Here is a 26,991-nt window from a genome sequence, read left to right on the forward strand (position 1 = left end):
GTTGGCTCAGTGGTAGAGCATTGGCCCAGTGTGTAGATGTCCTGGGCTCGATTCCTGGTCAGAGCACACAGGAAAGGGACCATCTGCTTCTCTACCACCCCCTCCCCTTTCTCTCTCTCTCTTCTTCTCTCTCTCTCTCATTTTCCCTCCTGCAGCCATGGCTTGATTGGTTCAAGCACATTGGCCTGGGCACTGTAGATGGCTCCGTAAAACCTCTGCCTCAGGCACTAAAAACAGCTTGGTTATGAGTATGACCCCAGATGGGCAGACCATTGGACCCAGAAGGGGGTTGCTAGATGGACCCCAGTAGAGGCACAAGTGGGTATCTATCTTCCTGCCTCTCACTTGAAAAGAAGAAAAAAAAAAAGCCATAGCATTAATATGACTGATTCATAATAGTCAGTTTTATAAACATGGGGACAAAATAAGTTAATATAAATAGTATTTATATATTTTCATTAGGTTTATTTATATTTCAAAATAATGAGGGCACTTCATAGCTATGGAATTAGACTTTATTTATTCTTTACCAATTAGGCTCCAGGGCTCCAATGGACAATATTTTAAAGAAAATACTAAAGCTAGATTTGCAAAACTGAATATATTCAATGTGAGCACCAGATTCATTTATTGAAAACAATGCATTATATATGTTATTTATTAACTCAGAAATCTCTAGAAATACCTTTTACCAGACCAAGCTTACATAAGTTTTAACATAGCTCTATCATTTATAATCTAATTTGGGACTTCTATACATGCATTCCTATGCATTGCTTATTACTTTCATGTGTCTAACACATCCACTACATTATATTTAACATATCTCCATCATAAAAACATCTTCATCCTGGATCACTCCCTGGACCCTAGATTTATTTAACTGTCTACCCAACATCTCCCTTTGGGAGTCTAATAGGCATATCAAACTTACGATATGCAAAACAAAATTCTTAGTCTTTACCTACTAAAATCTGCTTCTCGCGTTGTTTCTCTGTCTCAATTTTTGGAAGCTCTATCATTCTAGTTGCTCATTCCAGAACACCTAATTCATCTTTTCATCACATGCTATGTCTCATCTGCCATTAAATCATTTTACTTCTAACTTCAAAACAAATCCTAAATACTATCATTTCTCCTTTGATTGCTATCACTTTGGCTAAGCCATCATTGTCTCTCTTCTATTAAAGTGCTCTTACAAAATACTAATTGGTCTTGTTTCCACACAGCACCCTACAATTCATTCTCAATGTAGGAGCCAGGAAGTACTCTGAAAACATAAGTCAGATAATGTCACTCATCTTCCTAAATGTCCTTGCATTTCAGAATTAATGTCAAAATCTTAACAAAATGTTAAAGGCCCTATAAAGCCTTATAGGCCTGGCATTCCTTTATCTCTTTGACCTCTTCTCCTTATCTTTCCACCACTCAGTCAACTCCAGCACACTGGCCTCTTTACTATTCCTGAAATACTCCAGTCAATTTCCGCCCCAGGACCTTTTCACTTGCTTTTCCTTTAGACTGGAGTGCTTTTCTCCATGTAAATTGCACCCAATTGCATCCACCCACACTTTGGCAAAACACCTTTGAATAGCCTTTTCCTCTTAATTTTTGTTCTTTATAGTACTTATCACCAGCTAACATACTGAAATATTTACTTTTCTTTTTTTGTCTCCCTTCTCCCAATAGAACGTAAGCCTCCTACAGATAGACATTTCTGTGTGCTTTGTTCACTGCTCTATTGCCAGGTGCTAGAATATCAGCAGGAAAAAAGTGAATGCTTAGTAATTATTTTGATGAATACATGAATGAATGAACAAGTAGGCAGGCAACATAGTCTTGCTAAATGCTTAAGTTCTTATTAAATGAGTACTGTGTAAAATAAATGGGAGTTTCTTCGAAAATATTTCAGAGTAAGGCACTACTCAAAAAAAAAAGTATATATTTCCTCTGGCACAAATAGTTGTATGTATCCCACCAAGGCTAGGGGTGGAAGGCTCCAGGCCAAATGTAGTTACTGGTTATCAACAAAACCCCACAAAAGCTTGAAACTCTTCTTGCCTTAGACACACATTTGTGAATTTGTTATGATCCCAGCCATTAACCTAGTACTTTACACACTGTTTTGTAAATTTTTTCATCTCTGTCTTCTCTGTGACTAACTAACTTCCAATACAGAGAAGACTATCTCTTTTACATAGCATTCTATAGCCAGTGGTGGACAGAAGGTACAGGATTAGTAAATAAAATAAGCATCATTCCAAAGTTTACATTCTGATATGGAAAAACAAGTAAAAAAACTGTGAACTATAAATTTAAAACACAAAATAAAGACATAATTAGCCTTTCTAATACTATATTATAATCCTAAACTTAACAATTATATCATCAGTCTAACACTGCCTACTCCATAGTATCTGTTCAGTAGATGTTCATGGAGCAAAAATATAACACAAAAATGATTTACTGTTGAAAGTGTGTGTTTATTGAGAAGGGGAGAAATGAAGATCTCAGATGATCATGGACATTGTCTTCTTACTGAATTGACCCATTATCTCATAAAACTCCATAAAGGATTTAGCAGTTTAAGAATTTCTGTTTATTTGAATAAATAAAGAGATGGTTCTTAGACTATATAATCATTAGTTTCCAGGGGGAAATCACCCAAAGAATTAATGTATTTGGAGAACATTTTAAATGTGTATTTATGGAGGGTGAATAATAGTTGATAACTACTAGAATCAGAGAAGAGTTCTTGGATCTCCAATATTATCTCATTATAAAAGGGCTATTTATGTTTTAAGTATCTGCATGTGCCAGTCTCTGCTCTAGATCCTGGAAATGAAAAAAAATGTCACTGTTCTCAAAGAGGTAGCAATCTTTGGGGAGAGAAACATGATGAAATAAGTGAATCCAACAGTGTTACCTTACCTAGACTACTGGTGGTTCAGGGAAGGCTTCCCAGAAAAATAAAAACCAAGATAAAGAGTGAAGAAAAAGTTGAAGTTATAAAAGGGGCTGGAAAAAGAACTGTGAAAGAGAAAAATGACACACTGGAAGACACAAAGAAGGTCACTGTAGTTGAACTTCAAATGCATTAGAAAGCAACAAGGAGGCAGAGGAGGAGAGCAGAAGGTAGGCAGAAACTAATTTAAAATGAGACTGAGGAAGTAGATAAGCAGGGGCAAGGTTACAAAGAGTTTGTTTGTCTTTGAAAGAAAATTCAATTTATCATAAGGTGAGAAACTAAAATTATATATGAAAAGCAATGATATGTAATTAAAGTAGAATTGGCATTTAGAACGACCTGTCTACAGTATGTAGAATAAACTGGAGGGCCAATGTGGAGAACTGAAGACAACTGGAGGCCCTTACAATGATAGAAATAAAAATAGCATGCCTGAGTATGTGTAGTAATGATACAGGAAGAAAATAAGGAGGATGAATTTAAAAGATGTTTAAAGAAGTGAAATCGGCAGTAACTCACTGTATAAAACATTGGAGAGCAGAGAAAAGGTCTGAGGCAAAGTGATTAGGATCAGACAAAGGGGAGCAGCACTAGAAATGGGCAATCCGGTGAAACTCCAGCTGAAGACTAATGACAGAACAGAGGTTTTATCAATAAGGAGGGAAAATACCTAATTAGTGTTGTAGTGTTGAGAAATACAGTGCCTGGGTCTTCCCTTCTAACTTCCAGTTGAGGTTCTATGTTCTGCAGCATCATGGAGAGAAACAATTCCTTTTGATCCACAAGTTTATACCTTATTAAGCAAAAACTATTGACCAGCAGCCCACAAAGTCTGGGTGAATCATCAGCTCTGAAATGTTATTACACTTCATGTCGAGCCTGCCGTGGGTTCATTTATGTAGAAAGCATTGGCAAGAAAGGGAAGAGACTGTGCAAGTATTTAGAATGGTAGGTATATGTGTTCCTTGGTGGCTAAAAGTGAAGAAAGGAGCTAGAACAGCGATGAAAAGATGCAAAATTATAGTATTAGAGCTGAATTCTGGCTTAAATCATTTTTTCTATGCTTCCGTCCTTCCAAACTACTCAGCAAAATCTGTGGACTAAAGATTAAGGTTAAGCTAATACTTTCAACAAATTGCAAAAGAGCTTTTGAATTTCTTTGCTTTTCCCATATATTACAGAACAAAAAACTAGCTGGATAATTTCCATTGTTCTTACTTTGCATTGTTGGAATATAGTGGTCTGATAAGATGTCCCTTTCCTCTAACAGCCTTAGTTTACCATTGAGGATGTATTAACATTTGACATAGACTGTCATGTTTTCGTGAGCCATCCCTAGCCACCAGGAGAACATCTGGGACATGAGCAAGATAAGAGCTGGCTTCTGATAAAATATTACTTACTTAATATCCTCTGTACTTTGCCACATGATAAGAATTTGCATATAAAATTATGAAAATTGGTTAGGTAAAAGCTTGTTGCATTATACTTTACATCTGGAATGATTTCTTTAAAACAACCTACATCCTCCATGACATTGCTGACCTGATCATCTTTTCTTATCACTTAAGACATATGTAATCGCCTGACCAGGCGGTAGCCCAGTGGATAGAGCATCGAACTGGGATGCAGAGGACCCAGGTTCGAGACCCCGAGGTGGCCAGCTTGAGCGCGGACTCATCTGGTTTGAGCAAAAGCCCATCAACTTGAACCCAAGGTCGCTGGCTCCAGCAAAAGTCCTCGGTCTGCTGAAGGCCCGTGGTCAAGGCACATATGAGAAAGCAATCAATAAACAACTAAGGTGTTGCAACGCGCAATGAAAAACTAATGATTGATGCTTCTCATCTCTCTCTGTTCCTGTCTGTCTGTCCCTGTCTATCCCTCTCTCTGACTCACTCTCTGCTCTGTAAAAAAATAAATAAATAAATAAAATTTTAAAAAAGACATATGTAATCTTCTCTTGCATATCATACTTAATCAGCTTCTGACTTTTCCTTTGCGCAGAATTAGTTTTCTCTTCCTCTATTCCCACAGCAGCTCATACTAATAATTCATTCACTATTCATGAACAACAGACCAAATCAAGGCTAAATATGTTCTGTCATGTAATATCACACAGAGATGCATACATTTATTACACATTTGTTAAATTGTGCAAGTCTGCTCCGTCTGCAGATAGTGAACTTGAGATCAGAGGCTTAGTGGTTTCTGTCCTCACTGCCTGAACTACACCTGGCATACAGTAGGTAGTTAACATTTCTTAAATAAAAAGAATTAAACCATTTGCTACTTCCTGTAGAATCTTATTTCATGTGTCCATTGCCCCAAATAGAAAACCAATATAAAAAATTCAACCACTGACATTTTTAAATAATACACTTCACTCCCTCATTGTGGAAAACATTTGGTGACTCACAGTCTAAATATACTATAAAAACATCTTATATAATGCTATGTTAAAGTGAGAATTGTGTATTTTATTGGTGACTTCACCTATTAGAACTAAAAATTAAATTTAGGCTAATAGGTCTACATCGTGAATAGACATTAGCACATCTTCTCATTAATGTACTATTTGCAATTCCATTGTGATGAATAATCACTTTTCATTTACAAAAAAAATCTTGGCTCTCCCTGAAACTGTCATCCTGTGGAATTGCTGACGGAAGATAGGCCTGCTAAGAAAAGCAAGATATGTGCACTGACACCAATATAACACTTACACCACTTCAGCTTAAAAATAGCTCATCTTGATGTCTCAATGACTAGAAGTAACACACACACACACACACACACACACACACACGCAGCCCCTAATATCTTTGTTAAAATAAAGTCATTTAAGTCATTTTGGTACCTTATTGAAATGTAAACATAAGCATAATCCTAAATTGGTTTTGTAATAATTATACTATTATATATGAATATCAAACCAAATTAAGGTTCTCTATATGAATGTATATGTATGTATTAATTAAATTAAACCTATATATATAACTGAGTTAATTATTTACCGTAGGTACTCTGATTATCTTCAGTTTTAAAAGATAAGTCTACTGACACTGGTGCCGTGCTGTGGTAGCAGTGAGAGGAGACGCGATGGCGGGGCCCATGTGGATGTTCGAGGTCTCTCAACTGCTGGACGCATTCTACGAGCCAACACAGGTGGCCAGAGGTTTTGCTGGTGGACTCAGTCAGTAACCCCCAGGAGGCAGTATTGGCCCTGAAATTTCAGCTTCAGTTATAGAGATTTTTGATGCTGTCAAAGTCCCCATTCAGCGGGAGGAGCAAAACGTCACTGTCAATCAAGGACCAGGAGGAAAGTGGATGATCCCTCGAGAAGCCAGAGTCCATGAACAAGAAGAATGGGCCTGAAAGGCCTTTACAAGACTCTGATAGCAGCTAGTTACCCATGCATGAATTTATTGCTATGCAAAAACTTCTACTTTTATGCAAATGTCGGACCACGTGTCTCAGTCGAAGACTATAACCCCCTTACAGCGATGTAAATAGTGTCACGATTCGCGAAACCATAGGAGAGTACAGTGGAATCAAGCATGTGACTGTGGACGGAGTTGTGCAGAATAGCACGAGGAGGCGAGCAGGCGCATTGCAGAGTTCGCCTTTGAGTACACCTGGAAGAATTGCCGGAGCAACGTCATGGCTGTGCATAACGCCATCATGTGTATGTCAGATGGGCTTTTTTGGCAAAAGTGCAGAGAGAAATTACAGAAAACTGTAAAGATACTAAATTTTATGAGATGTACCTTGATACAGTATGTTTGAATATGGTCCAAGACCCGTCCTAATTCAATGTTCTGGTTATGCCAAATTTGTATGGAGAATTCTGAGTGACCTTTGTGCAGGACTGATTAGGGGTCTCAATGTGACACCAAGTAGCAACATTGGCGCCATTAGGGTCGCAATCTTTCAATCGATTCAGAGAACAAGCCCAGACCATGGCCGACAAAGACATGGCCAACCCCACAGCCCTGCTGCTCAGCACAGTGATGATACCGCACCACATGGGGTTGTTTGACCACGCCGCCCAGAACGAGCTGCCAGCTTTGATACGATTAAGGATAGGAAGAGCTTAACAGAAGATTTGGGAGGCAATTCAAAATGTTCAGACTTCACAGAAGAAATCTGTTACCATGTGAAAGATTTAGATTAAGTCTTCTAAAGATGGTATTCTCATGAGTCCCTCCTAAGGACACCAGGTAAAGCCATATGAGAACACACTCCATCCTGTGTGAACTTGGTTGCCCTGTTTCCTGACAGAGTACATTTCCAGATCTGGCCTTTTAACAAAATCAGTGCAAAGTATGCAGGTGATATCCCTAGGTCTGCTTTCAAAGTACTTTTCCAAGTGCTTGTTTCATTTATTAATGTCTATTTGGTATACATTTTTGGCAAACTCTGAGTGGACCGGATCAGTAGTCATTGTTAACCATTTTACACTTTAGTTAAGGAGAGTTTGTCCTCAGCTGTAAATGTGATACAGAATTAATAAGAGAAAACATCTAACATTTTTAAAGAGAGTTTTCCTTAGTTTATGAAAAATGTAATAGAAATAAAATAGAATACTGAAAGAATAGCACAAGATGACATTCTTATCAAGTAAATGGGTACAAAAAAATTTCCTAAGAAAATTCACATCAACAACAGTGACAACGTTTTTTTCTTTTCTTTTAATTTTTTGATAGAGACAGAAAGAGAGTCAGAGAGAGGGACAACTAGGAACAGACAGACAGGAAGAGAGAGAGAGATGAGAAGCATCAATTCTTGGTTGTGGCACCTTAGTTATTCACTGATTGCTTTCTCATATGTGCCTTGAGGTGAAGGGCTACCACAGAGCTAGTGACCCCTTGCTTGGGTTCAAGTCTGCGATTTGGGACTTCAAGCCAGCGACATTTGGGCTCAAACCAGTGACCATGCGGTCATGTCTATGATCCCAAGCTCAAGCCAGTGACCCCCGCACTCAAGCTAGTGAGCCCATGCTCAAGCCGGATGAGCCCATGCTCAAGCTGGCGACCTCTGGGTTTCGAACCTGGGTCCTCCATGTCCCAGTCCGATGCTCTATCCACTGTGCCACCACCTGATGAGGCAGTGTATTTCTTTATGAAACAGAAAATTAAGACATTTCTCCTTTATATGAATTATTGAGTAGAAATAAAGACTTGAGATCAAAGAAAAAAAATAAAAGGTAAGTCTATTATATAGTACTAGATGCTATAAAACCCTATGCAACTCCAATCATTCTTCTATTCAGCATTATTTGCATAGACCTTGCTCTCTCATGACAGAGTAGCTCTATGTGTTTGCACCTATGCAGCAAGTAAATCTTTATGCTTTCAGCTGGCGAAAATCACTCTTTCCTTCAGGCACCACTCCCTTTTCATCTACCTATGTTTCAAGTGGAAGCTGACAATCACAGTACCCCAAGTCTCTGACCTTAACTGCGAGCATATGATCCAGATATGGCCAATCACTATATCTCATTCCTCTGAGTACTCCAAAGTGATTACTGAAAAGAGGGAATGTAACCTAAACCAAGTTAATTGGTCTCCTTTAAGGTGGGGTGATTGAATAATTTATTGCCCACACCGGACCTTCAAGAGTGAAAGAGAACATTCTTAATAGTTGGGCTGGGACAAGAGGTTTATGGTATCTTGGACAATAAACAGAAATTATTGGTAACCTTCTTTCCAGAGATTTTCTTGATGGTATTGTCATGGGAAGTTTCCTCTATGGTTATAAATCTGTGGTTATAGGTGTACACCCAGTGCTGCCAGCAACCCTGTAGTCTTCTGAGACATGAAAAAAAGCCAATGGGCAGCACTGAAGAAAGACACCAGAAATAAGAAAAGTGGAAATAGCAAGTGGAAAAAAAGAAGAGAGAGTGTTTACAAGTTAGAAACCTTTAGATCCCATTGCATCTTGAGGCCATTTTCACTCACATCTGTAGAAAAAAATTTTCTTAAGCTACTAAGTGTTGGGTTTCTGTTAACCTGCAAAAATCTTGAATAACAGAAGCATTGTAAACTATCTATATAGTTCAAGTACCTTATTTTATATATAGACAAGCAGACTGAGGTCCTCCAGGTAAAATTGCTTATCTAAGAATCCAAATATATTTCCAAGTCAGCAAATAACTCTGGTCTTTGCCTTTCTTTCATTTTTCTTTAGACATGTAACATCTTTTCTATATTACTACAAATTATGATTTTGTTCTTTTATATCATAAATATATTCATTATTCTAAGAGAAAATTGTCTCCTTTAAAGGAAACTTTTTGATATAATTCCTATTTTCTGTACCTAATGAAAATTTAATAAATACTTCCAGAATTATTAACAGATAAATGAATAAAATCCAGCATTTCATAGTCTGCCTCTAATAAGTTTCCTTTATAATGACAAAATTTGACACATAGCCAATCATTTGTTTACATATACACCAATGGGTAAATTTTCATTAGAAACTTTTACTACCTCCAAATATCCATATTTATTCATGTATTAACTATGTGAATATGGGAATAATTATGAAAGTATAAGAAGAATATCAAGTATCCTAGAGGTAAAGACACTCTTTTGGTAGATGAAAGCTACTTCATCTAAGGAATGGCAACTTAGGGAGGTTTTAGAGACATAAAGTATCGAATAGAATGAAATCTCCATGAGGATAGACACCAGTTCTATCTCATTAACTGCTGTAAGGAAAGGCAGAGAGAAGGACTGGAGAACTAATAACAGGAATAATAGCAGGAATAATAACAATAGGGGCAGCCAGCTGGGTTAACGAAGGGAGTAAAAAATTTTTTTAAATAAAGTCTAAACCAAAACCAGAATTAGGACAGCAATCAGAACCAATGGACAGTGCTCCTGGGGCTGTAGGGGTCAGTAAAGAATACACTAAGGAAAAGAAAGTAATGAACAATGAATTTACTTCCATAAAAATCACTCTCCATGCACGTAAGACACCTAGATATGTACTCTTGAGTTTGCTTTTACAATTCATGTTTATTGAACACATATATCCACCACTGATGCTAGCTTATTCTGAAAAATATTCTGTTTATTTTTAAAGACTATTAAAAAAATCCCTTGGTACAAATCTAATCAATCTACAAGTTAGAAAGCATGCATTAACCAAGTTCACATTAATAAATTCAGCTAAAAGTCTAATTGAAATGATTCTGCTTGCTCTCAAAAATTTATGGGTTGAATACATATGGGTTTGTTATTTCACATATTTTCTCAAGGTTGATGCAGTGAATTTCTGTCATACATGACTGATAAACCACATGAAGTTTTGTAATTAAGTTTGGCTTAGAATAATTTACATGTTAAAAATAAGATATTTAAGAGAAAATATTATTTTTTAAGTTTTAATCATGGTTAAATAAATTTTAAAATATCTGGTACAAGAATTCAACATTTGAAATGTTAATGTGGATTTTTAATAGCAAGAATGGATAGAGCTCTGGCCAGGTAGTTCAGTTGGATAGAGCATCATTCCCAAATGCCATGGCTGCAGGTTCAATCCCCAGTCAGGGCACATACATGAATTAACCAATGAATACATAAATAAGTAAAACAACAAAGCAATGTTGTTGTTTTTTATTGATTTTAATTCATTGTGTTTACATAAATTCTAGTGTTGCCCCGAATGCATCCCCCTCCCTTGTATTCCCCTCAACATCCCCCTTGCCCCCCTCCCGAGAACACCCTCCCCCCTTCCCTTCAGGTTTATCCCATCCTATCATCCCCTTCCCCTCTGTCCTCTTTTCCTCTGGTCCCTTTGATCTCTCCTCTGTCTCCATTCCATTCCTCAGTTCACTTTGTTCCTTGGGTTCCTCAAATGGGTGAGGTCATATGATATTTTTCTTTCTCTGCCTGGCTTCTTTCACTTAACATTATAGTTTCCAGGACCATCCATGTTGTCGCAGAAGGTAAGATTTCCTTCTTTTTCATGGCCTCACAAAGCAGTGTTTCTATTGCTCTCTTTTCTTCTCTATTTTTCTCTAAAATCAATAAATTTTTTAAAAATTTAAATGAGTATAAATATTCTGCCTGTTCCATGATTATATTGATTGCAAGATGTGGATTTGGCTCTTACAAAATCAAAGTTAAGTGCTTAGTTCTTATGACCCAATGGTTAAAGCTGGAATTTCCTGTGTTTTTAATGTTTTAGACAATATTAATGTATGCTTGCCCTGTTGGAGTTTCTAAAAAGTAAAAATATGTCCAATTATTATTAGCTCTAATTAGCTTAATAAATAGTGATTGGAAACCAGTTCCTAGTTCCTAGTATTGGGTCTTACACAGAGTCTATGCATAGAAAACAAATGTGAAATTAATAAATAGATATATGAATGCAAATAAGTTGTACATTCAAAAGCATGCTTTTATTATTATTACAATACTGATGATGATAATGATGATGAACACAGCTTTTTATAGCACACGAAAGAAACACCCTAATTTATCTGAATAAAATATGCTTTTTTTCCCCTTCTAAGTGGCCAACCTCAGATAGATTACATGATTTCAAGGAAGGGAACAAAATTTTCTTTGTCGGGTTAACTATCAAAAGCTATGCTCAGAGTTTACAGGAGAAATACAAATCATACTTTTTCCTAGAATTTTTCTTCTTCTTTTATATACCATAATCAAATATATGACAATTCTGTTTTTCTCCCTTTAAATGGTTCATTTTCTTGTATCCAAAGTTGGTGTAATAATGCGAGTCAGGACTTTAGATATGCTAACATTGTACAAAAAAAAGGGATTTAATGAAAAGAAATAAATCAATGGGAAATGGTAATATAAAGAGCACCAAATTATTGTGTTCAGAGGCCAAGAATTTTTACTCAAATTGAAATGTCTATGGAATACATAGTAAAAATAGTAATGCATTTACTTCCTAGATATAGACAAATCAAAGAGATTCAAAGAACAAACGGAGATGAGTGTTGCTGACCACAATATTTCTGTGAGTAGGAAGTCAGAGTAATTTACCACTCTTAACAACAGAGCTGTCTGGGTTGCAGTTCGGGGTTGTCTTATATCATATTATATTACACTATCAAAATTGCAGAAATTGCAGATGCCATGTGATTACCTTCTAGACAGACAAACTACTAAATTATTTGTATGGGGAAGATTAGCCATTTATTTATCATCCTGATATGGGCAGAAGATAGGTAGGAACTGTCTGGAAGACAGACAGTGGTGGGGACTCTTTTGTCTGGGTTGCAAAAGCACCACTCTTTAGATGTTCTATTTGACTGACACAGTTTTGTAATTACCAAGAGTGATAAGTATAAAATAAAAAAAAGTTTTAAATAAGTCTCAAATATTTAGACCTATAAGTCTCAGAGGTGGTACAGATTTATTTTTTTGTGTCCTCAACTGAAGATACTGAATCCATAGATGTTCAAAGGTGAACAATCATGTAGTTAAGTTACTAACAGGGAATGAGCATAACTGACCCTTATGATCCTCCAGTAAGGTTGTATACGTGAACCATAGTGGGGAGAACAGAAATAACTACATGAAGATGCATAAACAAGAGGCAATTAAAAATTGATTTATTATTGGTATCTGAGCCTAGAAATTATCTGGACTCTCAGGCAAAAGCTTCATGAGATTTCTGGATTTTCACTATGCTTACTTTGCTGTATATACAAATAATATAATTTTCTTATGGCAGTTAAATTTCTACATTTTTTTTTTTAGTCCTGGCTAAAATATATATGAAAGTGTGGTAGACAGTTAGATAGACAGAAGCAGAGCAGGGACAATGGGCCAGGTACAAAATGTCACCAGGGAGGGAGGATGTAAAGCCTGGGTGTTTAGCAAAGGGCAAAACCAGAAAAACAAAAACCTTGCTCCCAGGGTAGATTTCTCTTCCCCTAGCATATTGCTGGTCATGCAGTTCAGACCCTCCCCTGACGTGGGGCTTAGACCACCTTAGAGAGGGAACAAACAAGGGCACTGGAAAATAGCCCTTAGGTATTAAGCCCTCTGAACAATGAGGTTCTGACCCAAATCAAATACATCTAGGCCTCAGTTGTGTTTCAGCTCCAGGCCCAGAAAAGCAGCAAAGCCAGATAAGTGATGCCATGGCTGACATCAGGACCAGCTGCATTGCTAATGACCCCCTGCCCTGGCACTGGTCGATTAGTAGAGACTACAACCCTGAAAGGACATACTTGGAAAGCTGATGAATATTTTACTAGAATCCTTCCCTAAAATCTCCAGATAAATACCCTCAAGGCAGAGAACCCAGCGCCTTTTCCCCACTACCTTCCCCAGGCACCACTTTCCCTGTCTCTTTCTCCTAAGTTCCAAGGGCCCTTCTTTTGTCTTTCTAACTTATTTCCTGAACCCATTTCTTCTACTATTCACCTCTACCTCTGTGACTTTCTAAATAAATGTTCTCTTATAGCTTGAGTCTTGGCCCTGGATTCCTTCTTAGCCAGAACTCAAGCACGAAGGTTGCTGAACTGAGGTCCAGTCTGACCCCATTGGTCTAACACCTGGTAACATTTTTGCCACCAACATATACATCTGTCTAAGAAAAATGAAAGATCCATGAACATACTATCCAAATCATTTTCTACTTGGAATAATCATTAATTTGAAATTGGGGGGGGGGATCTGGGGATGTGTTGCATAAAGCAATGCAGGCTACAAATACCAATTCTGAATAAATTAACATACAAAGAGATGTATCCAAAAAAGTCAACTCTTTTTCCATCTTGGAAATCACACTGTAGATATAGGTTAAAGTCTATAATATAAAGTATAAACTAGAATCAAAAAATGGCATCAAACAGTTATTAGCTTTAAAACCTTGGAACATGGCTCTCTTTTAGGAGAAACGGTATTGGTATGAATCCTTTCTTGGCTATTTCCATCTTGATTATGTCCCACTGAACCCACTCTACTGCTCTGTGGGCATACATGTGCTTCCTGCCTCTCTAATTTGTACTGATATTTAAATCAAATAATTCCACTTTAACTTCCCATTTCTCTCCATCTTCTTCTCATTCTTTTTTAGAAATCGAGTAGAAAATGCTCATTACTTCAAGAGGGAGGAAAATGGGAAATTTAAAATACACTCCTATTTCTTCTCAAAAGGCCTGTTGAGAAGAACAGGCCTGTTCCCTTTCCACTCTGCATCCCCATAATAATTAGGAAAACTTAAATAAGAGTTTGGTCATTTTTGACAGTTAAGAAGAGAATAAAATAATAGAGAATAGGGAGAGTGAGAGGAAATATCAGCAAAATGAGCACTTGAATCTATAAATGCCAAAAAAACACAACAAGACGAAGGCTAAAAAGAGGTAAAAAAAAAAAAAGGAAAATAATGGTAGAAGAAGTTATGGGGGGAAAAATAATACAGGAAAGAGAAAGAGAAATGATGGCTCTTTTTAATAATTCTTAAGCCAACATGTCTTTGATTCTCAAAGCATCTGTGAGATGATGAAGAAAATGTAACTTTCTACCTTCAGTAATTGAATTATTTAAAATCCAAATTTCAAGTTCCATAGAAAGACTCATAAAAAATAGCCAAGAATATCTGTCTGTAAAGAGAACACATAGTACATTCTCATCAGTTCATCATCAATTTATGTTTCCCTCTCTGTTGATCTTCCATCTACCGGTCTGTACCAGTGTATTATTTATGTACAGTATGTGTCTGTCTAGCCGTGCATCCATCAAACACCTAAGTGAAGCAGATACTGAGGGCAGACTATTTGGAACAAAGCAGAAATAGCTTTGCTATTTGATGCATAAATATAAAATAATTAAATTCAAATTAAAAAGTGCTTTGTAAAAACAGATGACCCTTGGTGAAATCTCAATTCTGATTATTTTACATCTTAAGTAAGATTATTTTCAATGGAAGCAAGTCTTTCAGAAACTTCAATGCCACTTAGTTTTGTTTTGTTTTTATTTTCAGGAAGGATAAGCAAGATTATATTCCCTATCTTCAGGCTTTTGCAATGGATGTCTAAGTTATGAGAAAGAGGATTTGCACAAAAGCAAATGATGACTTATGAGGGCAAGCCTGGGTTTGCTCAGCCTTAGAATATTGTTGTTTATCGTTCACATAGCACTATTCATGACCATTGTGTATGATTTGTATGCCTGACTTGCCCTGTCAGGTGAAATGATGAATTTGTATGCTAGGATTTGTAAATTGAGCATGACAGGAGCAATCCACAGGTCAGTGCCTACTAACCCCAACTTCCCTAGTGGCCACTGATAGTATTTGTTCTTAACTCCAGGTCTGACTATTATTTGATAGGGGACCTATTCTAGTGACATTCTACCAAGTCATAAGTGCCAAGGAACACTATTAGACTCCAAACAAGTTTTGTTATATTTTGTCTAGTATTAAAATATACATACTAAACTATGATGGATAAAAAGGTAAACACCAGAGTTTAGTGGAAAGAAGGCTTTGAGGTAACCAGCACATAAATTTTTTGCATAACACTTATTGTGGAGGCAGTTAGATAGGCATGAGCAGAGCAAAGATGATCAGCCAGATAAAGAAGGTCAACAGGGCAGAAGGCCCCAGGTGGCTAACAATGGGGAAAACAAAGCCCTCACCCCCAGGGTAACCTTCCTTCACTAGTATATCACTGGTCATGCGTTTAGATCCCCTGACGTGGTCAGGTGGTTGGGACCCTCCTCTGACATTTCCTCCCCTGGAATATTTGGATTAAACAAACATAAAGGCCCAGAGAAAAACCCATAAGCATTATGCCCCCCGGAACAATAAGGTTCTGACCTGCATCAAATACATAGACCTCAGTTGTGTTTCGGCTTCAGGCTCAGAAAAGCAGCAAAACCAGACAGGCTAAGCCATGGCTGACCTCAGGACCAGCTGCCTTGCCCTGGCAGCCACCAATCAGTAGAGACCACAACTGTGAAAGGGCACACCTGTAAAGTCAATGAATATTCTATTGGGATCCTCCCCTACGACCTGAGATAAATGCCCTGAAGGTGGAAGGCCCAGTCAGTACTGTTCCCCACTCCCTCCCCTGGCACTTTTCCCTTGCCGCTCTCTTTCTCCTAAGCTCCAAGGGCCCTGCTTTTGCCTCTGTGATTTGCTTTCTGAGCCCATTTCCTCTATGGCTCATTTCTTCTATCTCTTTGCCTTTCTAAATAAACTTTCTCTTATAGTTTGAGCCTTGGTTCCGAATTCTTAGAACTCAGGTACTGAGGTTGCTGAGCCAAGGTTTGGTTTGACACCACCGGCCTAACAGCTGGTGCTGTTTGGCTGCCAACATTATAAACTAACTAGAGACAAAATGTGGGCTCTTTAAGATATGTTTCTTAAAAGAAATCTTAGACACACACACACACACACACACACACACCAAATACTATTAATGGTTTTCTTTCTTACACACATCTGAGTCAATTAAATTTCATATAATAAGTGTATATTGTTAATAATTGGAAAATGTAATTTATATAAAGTTTTACATTTGTAAAGTGGTAAAAGTTAGTGTAGGTAAATAAATAGATTAAGGAAACATTTACTAACACTACATGTTTGTTCTTTAAGTGCAGAAAGAATGTTTGTTTTCCTGCTTGGGAGAAATTCATTAAACTAGAGAATTTATTTGAAATGAACAAACCTAAAGTATGTAACTTCCAAAAAAGAAATCTGAATGGGGAAGAATATTTAGGCCCTGGCTGGTTGGCTCAACAGTAAAGCATTGGCCCGTCATGTGGAAGTCCCGGGTTCAATTCCTGGTCAGGTCACACAGGAGAAGTGACCATCTGCTTCTCCCCTCCCCCTGTCCTCACCCCATCTCTCTCTCTTCTCCTCTTACAGCCATGGCTCTAATGGTTTGAGCAAAGTTGGCCCCGGGTGCTGAGGATGGCTCTATGGCTTCACCTCAGGGCTAAAATAGCTCAATTGCTGGGCAGTGGAGCAGTGACCCAGACAGGCAGAGCTTCACCTGGTAAGGGGCTTGCTGGGTGGAACCCAATCAGGGTGCATGCAGGAGTCTGTCTCTGCCCCCCTCTAACATAAAAAAAGGAAAGAATATTTAGCATCTTTCCATATGTAACATTTTATATTGAGGGGAAACGGTGGGTACTGAATTGAGTTTTTCTGCCTAGTAATTTAATCACACCTGAATGACTAGCACAAACTTTACATTTATGTTCAACATGTTGAGAAACATCTTATCTTGACTACGAGCATAGTAAAAAGAGGTGTGTAATTCTTGTAGGCACCATGTGTGTTAGATAGTATTTTCTCCATTTTATGGGCTCAAAAAGGTTAGAGAGTTTGCACCATGTTTCACAGCTCGTTCAATGGCTGAATCTCTCTGACCCCCAAGTCAGCTGTCTTTCTGTCACACCAAGAGCAAAGTAACTGCATAAAAGCATAACTGGCCATTTGAAAATGAATTATCTTATTGATTCTCAGACTTGATGACTACAAAAGTGTAAACCTGTCTTTGCTTTAGGTGTAAGCAGAGTCTTTCTCATGGAGAATCCCTCATTCAGAATGTGGTCCAGCGCCTACCTAGATGGACTGTAGTCAGGAGACATACTTTCTATTTCCAGGACTGCTGCTGAGTCATTGTGAAATGGCAAAAGCATTTTGCCTTTCTTCCACATCGGGTTCCCCATCTGTACAGCCAAGATCACATTTGCTTTGTGGTTACCTAGGAGGGATGTTGGGAGCTCTAATGAGTAAACCATATGTAAAGCTCTTCAAGTTTCTTGATGACAGATGTTTTTAAATACAAACCTTTAGGTTATCATTGGTATTGTTATGAGACACAGTAAGAGCTTAACCACCAGCTGTTTGTTGAAGCATTTTCCTTCTGGAACCTCAGGTACAACGTAAGACTTGTGTGGACAAAGCACAGTTTTTCAAGTCAAAATTGCTGCAAAGTCACTTTAAAGTGACCTCAATAATCTTCCTCTTTAGTGATGAGAAACATTTCAGAGAAATGAAACATCTCTTTATGTAGGTTTTTTTTTTTTGATCAATTGTAGAAAGCTGCTTTGCATGCTGGAGTCTGTAGTTTTCACTCATTATTACATCTCGTTTTAAAAATGACATTTAAGGTCATCTGCTCCAATGTATACCTATAGGAAACTGCCCTTGTAACTGTAAGAATTTGTAAAGGCAACAACAGGTAGAATCATCCCCTTTCATTCTATCCTTTAGAAATAGCGCTCATGAAACTGGAATGGTGAGAAATAGATACATTGTTATGCTGATACCATTGGAGAGCTTCTCCTGCCATCATTTAATTACTACATATTAATGTATAAATACAGAGAGACAACCAAAGATGAGCTAGATAGAGGAGCTGTGCTTCTTATGGTAATTATTAATTACTAGGAATTTTCAACAGTGGGATATTAACCGCTTGACCTTTCAAAAGGTAATAAATAGCACTCATATGTCTAATTAAGGGGCTGTAAATGCTTTGAAGGAGCAGACTAGAAGGAGAAAGACATTATTTACAGACTATACCAAATGTAAGAGTTCTTGGTGTATTTAATGCAGCTCTCCCAGTAGGTATCTGCTCAGATTACTAAAACTCTGACTCCTGTGCCAGGGCATTTCTCACTGAGGCTGGTGCCAGGGTCAAGAGAACTCATGGATTCTTTAATGGTCTCTTTCCAAACAGTATCTTTACTGAACCTCAGGGAAACCTCACTTTCCATTCGTTCCTGAGTTTGTATTACTAGGAAACAATTTTTATCACATTAAGACAATTTCTTTGGCTTCTGTTGCTAAATCTTCATATAGCACCTAAATCAAAGTGAAAAGATTGCTAGCACTCTTAATAGACTGCTATATTGAATAAAAAGAACAGAATTGTTTTTGTAAGACCCTTGATTCTTGGTCCCCACCACGGGAGGCTTAGTTAAATATTGAAGTGTGGAGAGGAGCTTATGAAAGGGAGTTTCACGTCAAGACCTCCGGTGTCATGTCATTCCAGTGGCCTCTGGCAAACTGAAGGACACTGCAGACACAAGGATTAGTGTGAGAGGAAGCTCTTTCAACCTTCCTCCACCACCTGCGGGAATTCACCTCTAAAAGTATCTGCTGGCTTGTAAAATCTTTGTAGAATTATCAAATTAGTCCATTTTTTTCTGATCTTGGCACAAACTTCCTTTGCTTTCTTCTATTTCTGGCTTCTATTTTGAAACACCCTCCTTCACTGCTTTTCAGACCAATACTGTTCATAGCAAAATTCAGGTCACAGCAAAATGACACAGGATCAGACAAGTGCACAGTGGTTGTCATTGGGTCCATCAGGGGAATGCTTTGCCAACTCCCTATCCAGGTCAGCTCTTCTTGCTTCACTTCCCAGCCCCCCAGTGGGGTAACACTGACAGGAGAGATGGGGGTTTCTCACGCCTTTCCTTCTGTGGTCTAACCTGTGCTTCCAAGCACGAGCAGCAAATATGTTATGATGACTTTCTCAATTTATCACAGGGCCTTCCTTCTTAGTCCCCTCTCCCCTAGAACAGCTCTATCTAGGTCGTAGGTGGCTGTCTGTAAGGTTATATTACTGAGACCGCTATTACTTCTACATCTGTTCTCCTAGAGCTGATCCTGTGGAAGGACTTGGACGAACACAGATAGAAGTCCCAATGTTTCATATGATTATACGGACCAACAGCAAGAATGGAGATGAAGACATGAAATGAACAGGGAGGTAAAGCCATAAATTATACTAAGTTGAAGAGATCCACTCTCTAGGAAAAGTCACAGAGGAATCTCTTGACTTTTTCTGCACGCCTGGAACTCCCTTGGGACATGCAGCCCTAATACTGTACTCCCACACCAAGGGCATTACAAGCACTTGCTTCACTGATGGCTGTTTCTACATGTCTGGTAATTCACTTGAACTCTCTTCCTCTTTATAGGAAATATTTTGAGAAACCAAGGACCCATCTCAATAAGAAATAGGTTTTTAATGAAAATATAATCTACTACTGAGCAAGAATTGCACAAGCACTGACAGCAAGTTCCTACTTGAGTAGCATCTATAGAAATCACTATTTATTTAAAAATTTTGTAACCTATTTTGAGGCCACACAATTTAACATAATTCTATTTTCATTTATCCTTAGCTTATACACATAGTCCATTAAGATGTTTTATAAAGGCTAAATCTAAAAGACAGTGGTGCTATAGTATTTCTTTTATCTTTTGTCCTTTTTTTTCTTTTCTTTTCTTTTTAAATGAGGCAGGGAGAGGATGAGGGACAAGACAATGAGCTGTTCCTGTATGTGCCTTAACTAGGAAATCAAACAAGCAACCTCCATGCTCTGGGACAACGCTCCAACCAACTAAGCTATCTAGCCAGGGCTTAATTTTCATTGATTTTTAGAGGCAGAGAAAGGAAGGGAAAAAGAGGGAAGGGGGAAAGGAAGCATTCATTTGTTATTCCATTCAGTCGTGCATTATTTGGTTGCTTCCCATGTGTGTCCTGACCAAAGATCGAACCCATAACCTTGTCATTTTGGGACAATACTCTTAACTGACTGAACTAACTGGCCAGGGCCAGTATTTCTTAACCTGTTATAAAGACCACAATATTTGAGCAAGAATAAAGAACCAGATGCAAATTTTCATTCTTTTTTTTTTTTGTATAATATTTATACAATAAAAAATGAATTGAGGGGGAAAATATCACTAGTTGTATAACAATCTGGGCTTGGATCCAAAAAACCAGTCATACAATTAAGTATCTAAGGAAAAAAAATGTACCCTAGGATATTAAAATTTTACTTTTAATTTAAAAAAAAGCATAGGGATATTTAATGTTTAACATTATTTTGGGTCTTGTTTGATTGAGATATAATTGACATATATTTTACATTATTATCTATTGTTGTTATGAGCAGATAATTTTCTAAATATTACAAATAATGAAGTAAACCTAAGAATCAGAGCAAAATGAAAGTCCTGTATAATTCTCAGCAAGATGGGACAAACCTGGGACTAAATCTCAGGTGCAGTTAATAAAGTGTTGCTGAGAAGGTAGAAATTTGCTCCTTGAAATTAATACTAAATTTCCATGTATCACATAGAAAAAATTAAATTAGCTGAATTCTCAGGAGTTGTTCATCATTGGCACTTAACTACAGCAGTAATTCTCAAAACGTGGTTTCCTGGATCAGCTGCTTCAGGTTCATCTGGAAATTCGTGAGAAATACAAATTTTTGGCCTCTATCCAGAGTTACTGAATCAAAAACACTGGTTATGATGTTGTCCAGTAAGCAGGTGACCCCACTGAAGTCTGGGACTATCCCACTATAGACAGTAATTACTAAAAACAAACAAACAAAAAACAATGACCTCAAATGAATCACACTTTTTTGGGGAAAAACATACTTTTGGTCATATATATACACACATACACATACATGTACAAATACATTCATATCATATAGGCTAAAAATATATAAATTCATATTTTCCTATTTCATTTATAATAAATTAGGTTCTTTCAAAGAATAAGGGACTTCCTTGGAAATCCTGCAAACTAATGCTTAATAAAATAACTAGAAAATAACATTGTAAAACAAAGAAACATTTCCTAATTTACTCTGTCTTAGGCAGTGTCCTATTCTTTGGAGTTATTCTATATAATACTTAAATTATTTATACAAGATATTCAAATGTTCTCCCCATGTGTTGATGTGCCCTTTTACTTGCTTGCCATGAAGGACGGAGAGGTTTTAATATGATTGTTTATAAATTAGTCATCCATTGAACCAAATAATTCAGTCCCCGTGAGAAAGCTCACTATACTTCAAATTGGATCTGACCCAATATCCTGCACTTTCTCCTCTTCTGCTAGAAGAATGGTTTTGGAAATTAGTCTTTTTTGCTCCTTTACAGGACATACATGTCTCTAATATTTAATTAATTTTAAGGAGCGGTAAAGGAAGTGGGTATATTGTTTTTTTAAAAAAACTTTATTTTGAGGTGACAGAGGACAATCTGACTTTGGGTGATGGGTATGCAACATAAGTGAACAACAAGATAACCTGGACTTGTTATCTTTGAATATATGTATCCTGATTTATTGATGTCGCCCCATTAAAAATAAAATTATTAAAAATATATATATAGCAATTCTCAAAAGTCACAATGTATATTGGAAATCTATTTCAAATAAATATTACCCAATTTACATTTTCACAATTAAAAAAACAACAACTTTATTTTAAACTGTTATACACTGTCAGATCATCATGACAATTTTCATGTGAGGGCATATATTTTTTGAGAGTGTGAGTTTTATTACTCATCTGGGCACCACTATCACTGTTAGATATGAACTCAATGAATGCAAAACTGGGAGAAGTATTTATTACAGAAAAAACAAAGCCAGAAGAATTTTTATCTTTCCCTAAAATACTCCATACTCCTACAGTAGCAGATTTATCAAAATGACCTGCCCTGCAGAACAGCGGATTTCAATCCTCTCTGGTTCACTGCACAATTCATTCAGCATACGACAATGCTGTCTGACCTGTACCTTCCAGCTCGTTCATTAATTAATTCATTCATTCACCAGACGTGTATTAAAAACATGGACCTGACCTCAAACATTTTACAATGTGGAGCAGACAGAGCAATTATCCATCCTGGGTTCCTTCTTTCTCAGTGGGAATTATATTTCTGCCAAAATTCATTTAATTTCCAAGAAAGCCTAACTAGACCCTTCAGTGTGTCTGAAGATTCAAGAAGGAATTGAATTCTGGGAGGAATAAAACTAGTACAGGAGGTCCTCGTGTTATGACACAGTTCCATTCCTATGATAGTGATGTAACCCAAATTTTGGTGTAAGTTGAAACATACCCTAGCCTAAGTCCCATACCTATTCTAACACAGTTGCAAAATCATCATCTAGAACATAAAAACACAACTAAGCCACAGAAAAGGAAAAAGGACATAAATATACTGTACAGTACACTGTATTGTAGAAACATAAAAAAATGACAAAAATGAGTATAAAAACAATTTCTTACCTTTATTCCTGGGGTTGGTTTGCACACTGGAAGGGGCATTGCAGGGTGGGAGAGAGTGACCTATTGGGAGGAAGAAGCTGGAGAGGCAGGAGAACCTGCAGAAGGTGCTGGAGATACTGGGTCAGGTGAGGCAGGATTGTCTAAGGAACAGGCAGGAGACGCTGGAGATGATTCTACCTGTACTACAGGTGTTTCATCTCGAGAAACAGCTGATGTAAAGGGTACAGGATCTGTTGCCGGCCTCTCTACCTTCTTAAAGAATTGTTGCAGGCTAGTCTATAAGTATGATGCTAACGGTGTAAGCTGAAACACTTATGTCTCAATTTTTTTAAAGTTTTTTATGGGAGTGAGCTTCACAAACTCGAAACGTCGAATGTCGAGACTGTCATAACCCGAGGACCCCTGTATTATTGAATACTCTCTCTGTTGGCTCATGAAATTTCAGTGAGTTCTGTTCTGTAGTCTGCTGCAATTACTATGCTCAGCTCTTTGCACACTGCCATTTAATTCCCAAAAATAATCTTCAATAGTAAAGATCAAGAGTTCTTGCCTGACCTGTGGTAGTACAGTGAATAAAGTGTCAACCTGGAACACTGAGGTTGCCAGTTCAAATCCCTGGGATGGTCCGGTAAAGGCACATACAGGAAGCAACTATTATGAATAAATGCTTCCCGCTTCTCTGTCCTCCTCTTTCTCACTCTCCCTCTGTTTCTCTCTCTATCCCTTCTTTCCAAAATTCAATAAATAAAACAAAAAGAAAAAGAGTTTTCAATGGACCATTTCTTACCCTCTGTTTTGTTTTTTCCGACTTAACTTTAGTCAAGCTTCTCTCCTTACAGGCTCCTGACTACAGTTTACTCCTAAGACTGAGCAAGCACCAAAAAATCAAGCCATACCCCCTTATCAGTGTCTTCTGAGAACTGGCTGACCACAGAGATACTTTCCTGCCACATCACGACCTTCATTTTCCCTTGCTTGTCCAGCTTCCAGGCCAAAAATCCTGTTTCTCGCTGCTTGCCCATACTTGACTCTATAAAACAAAATCATTTTCTGTTTGATTTGGAGATACTTGCTGATCTCTGAGATCAGGGTGTTCTCCCGACTGCAACAGTCTTGCTTTCTAATTAGAGTCTCTCCCTGTCTAATTCCAAAGTATTCTGACAGTGGTTTGTACAACAATTTTACAAATGAAAAAACTGAGATTCACAGACATGATTCAAGGTCATACGATGGTCATTTGAGGTCATAAATGATAAAGTAAAGATGAGTCCCAAAAATAGTTGCTCTGGGCAGGGTATAAACAAGCATTTCCTCTTTCACAATATTACTGAGGGACAGCTAGAGATACATCAGTCCAGCCTGACAGTGGCCATAGGACAGAATTAAATCTGCTATAATAAATATAGGTAGCTCCTTGGACCTGAGACCCAAAAATGGGTTTCATGGCGCTTTTTAATATGCAAAGGTCCAGGGCAGGGGATTGTTCTCTTTGGAACTGTGGTAGGAAGAGTTACCCAGGTTATCTTGAGTTGGAGAAAGAGCTGACATGCCCTCAAATTATGTGTACAGCTGATGACTGCAGACTGGCATGAGGAGGTCATCTGAAACTTCCCACCTGTAAGGTGTAACTCAAAACATCATAATAACAGTGCTTTACCCTTCAAGGGTATTGTAATGCTTCCATGTCAAATTAACATAGGCCCTTGCCGAGAAAGCAAATGAAAGACTCTGGAATATGTCAACAGGGCTTTGAGCAAAGGATAGGGTAAGAAATAGTCAGAGGGGGAAGACAGGTGGCCTAGTGGGGGATAAAGGTGACAGGAGCAGGGCTGGGGTAAATGCAGTCAAGAAATTTTATAAATTTTAAAATAAAATATTGTTTCCAATTCAAATGCTTTCTTTAAAGCAATGACATTCACAAAGGTTACACTGTATATTCTTGTAATCCTCAGCATAGAAATCATACATAAAGTCAAAGAAACAGTTATAATTCACTTTGCTTTTATGTCTATAGATTAAAACTTGATTCTGTAAAACCAAGGTAGTATGAGAAATGGTTCTGGGCCATTTGCCTGCAGTGAGAACTATTGAAATAAACGAGTCAACAAGCAGTAATTGAGTATTTCTATGTGCCAGAAACTGAGCTGAGCCTGAGACCCCAAAGCTGAACCGGGCAAGGTTTCAAGGAACTCATCATCTTGGTGGTTGTACTTGTCCACTACTCCTATCACTCTCTAGAGTAAGACCCAGTGTATTCCTGAGCTCTTCCTCTTCACATCCATCCTGGGCTAGCCCTCATATTTTCCAGACTCACTCCCCTCCCCTGTACTCCTCCAGGACTCAAGCCACCCAACTGCTTGCTCTTCAGACCTTGCAGAGCCCCTCGCTAAGCGGGTGCCTGCACGTGTTTTGTCCTAGGACTGGAGAAGGAGTGAAGTGTTTTTGTTTAGTTGCAGTGCTATGTAACTTCTAAACAGCAGGTTTTAAGGAAGCACCAAGATTAGAGCCGGAGAAAACTGAACACTAGGTCACTAATTTGAGAAACTACATTTGGAGCAAGAATGAGGTATGGAATCAAACCGGGGATAAGAAAACAGTGGAGTTAAAGGCACATATGAGTCCACCAATGAATGCATAAGTAAATGAAGCAGTGAATCAATGTCTCTCTTTCTCTCTCTCTCTCTCTCTCTCTCTCTAAATAATCAACCAATAACAACCAATTTTTAAATTTAAAATTATTTTAAAAAGAGACAATGTATGAAGGTATGCAGTGGTTAATCTGCCCTAGTTTTCAAGGTAGTGTACATGCTAATTATGATACTTCATGAGGCTAGAATAAAGCTGACATGCTACTTCAATTACACTATGTTCTTTCACACATGCCCCTGTCTTTGCCTTTTTGGTGAAAAAGTAGCCATCCTTCAAAGCTCAAGACAAGCCTGAACTTACACAAAGCCTCCCTCGCTTTCTCCTTGCTCCCATACCACGTGGGACTCTGTTATGGGTTTCTCACATTGCTGTTTTAGATTTCTCTACCTCCTGAGTCCTCTACATGTCCTAACAGAGATTTTTTTTTGCCCTATTTGTGTCCTCAACATTTAGAGAGTATCTTAAAACTAAATAATACATATTATTAAACAGAATCAAAGAAGAAGATTTAGAGAAAGAAGAGTCAAGCACGAAGGAAAGAAGTGGACAGGGAAAAGGCAAAAAGAAAAGTGGAAGAATAAAAGAATCCCTTTTATCTTCCCTCACTTAAAACTGGAAGCAATCTTATAATTATTTGCTTTTCTGTTTTTACTTTTTAAGATCCTATTTGTTCTAATCTCCCATATTTTCACCCACAAACATGTGCATCTCTCAATCCTTGAAGCTCAAGAAGCAAAAGTCTATTATTACTATTATTATTATTATTATTAGGCTTAATGAAAAACTCAGATTTTTTATTCCTTTACTCTGAGCACCATAAATGAAGCTCAGAATTGGGCCTTCCACTACAGTGGATTTTAAAACAACAAAACAAAGGTAGGCAAGCTGGGATTTAATTTCCTCCTCTTCAAAATAAGAGATTATCATGAACTCTTAATAGGGTTGTTCCTCTGAACCAGTCCCAGGCATGCAGAAGCCCATCTGGGATGGGACCAAGGGGCCATGCTATCCATGCAGTGGGGTGGCTACCCTAGAGTGAGAGCAGGAATTAATCAATCCAAAACAGTATCTGTCAGGATATTGAGTTTGGCTCTTGTTATCAGCTGCCTGCACTTCAAGGGATGTGTAATATTCAATTTGTTTATCTCTCACCTGTAAAGAGTATGCTTCCCTCTGCTTAAAAAATCACTGGGACTAGCTGAAGAGGAATGAATGTGTTGGAGAAAATGCTGACAAGAACACACAAATCAGAAACAGGACAAGGGGATGTGAAAGGAAGCAAAAGAGAGTTTGGCTTATATCCTGGCC

General features: G+C 37.8%; 1 protein-coding gene and 1 pseudogene across 3 annotated transcripts in view; one reads left to right on the forward strand and one right to left on the reverse strand.

Annotated features, from left to right (window-relative positions):
• The window catches only part of LSAMP (limbic system associated membrane protein), a 741,157-nt gene that overhangs the window by 682,406 nt on the left and 31,760 nt on the right, over positions 1–26,991 (reverse strand). The gene's annotated exons all lie outside the window — the stretch shown is intronic.
• LOC136312095 (isocitrate dehydrogenase [NAD] subunit alpha, mitochondrial pseudogene) lies at positions 6,068–7,142 on the forward strand (annotated as a pseudogene).

Source organism: Saccopteryx bilineata, chromosome 8, assembly GCF_036850765.1.
Source record: "Saccopteryx bilineata isolate mSacBil1 chromosome 8, mSacBil1_pri_phased_curated, whole genome shotgun sequence".
NCBI classification, from domain to species: Eukaryota; Metazoa; Chordata; class Mammalia; order Chiroptera; family Emballonuridae; genus Saccopteryx; species Saccopteryx bilineata.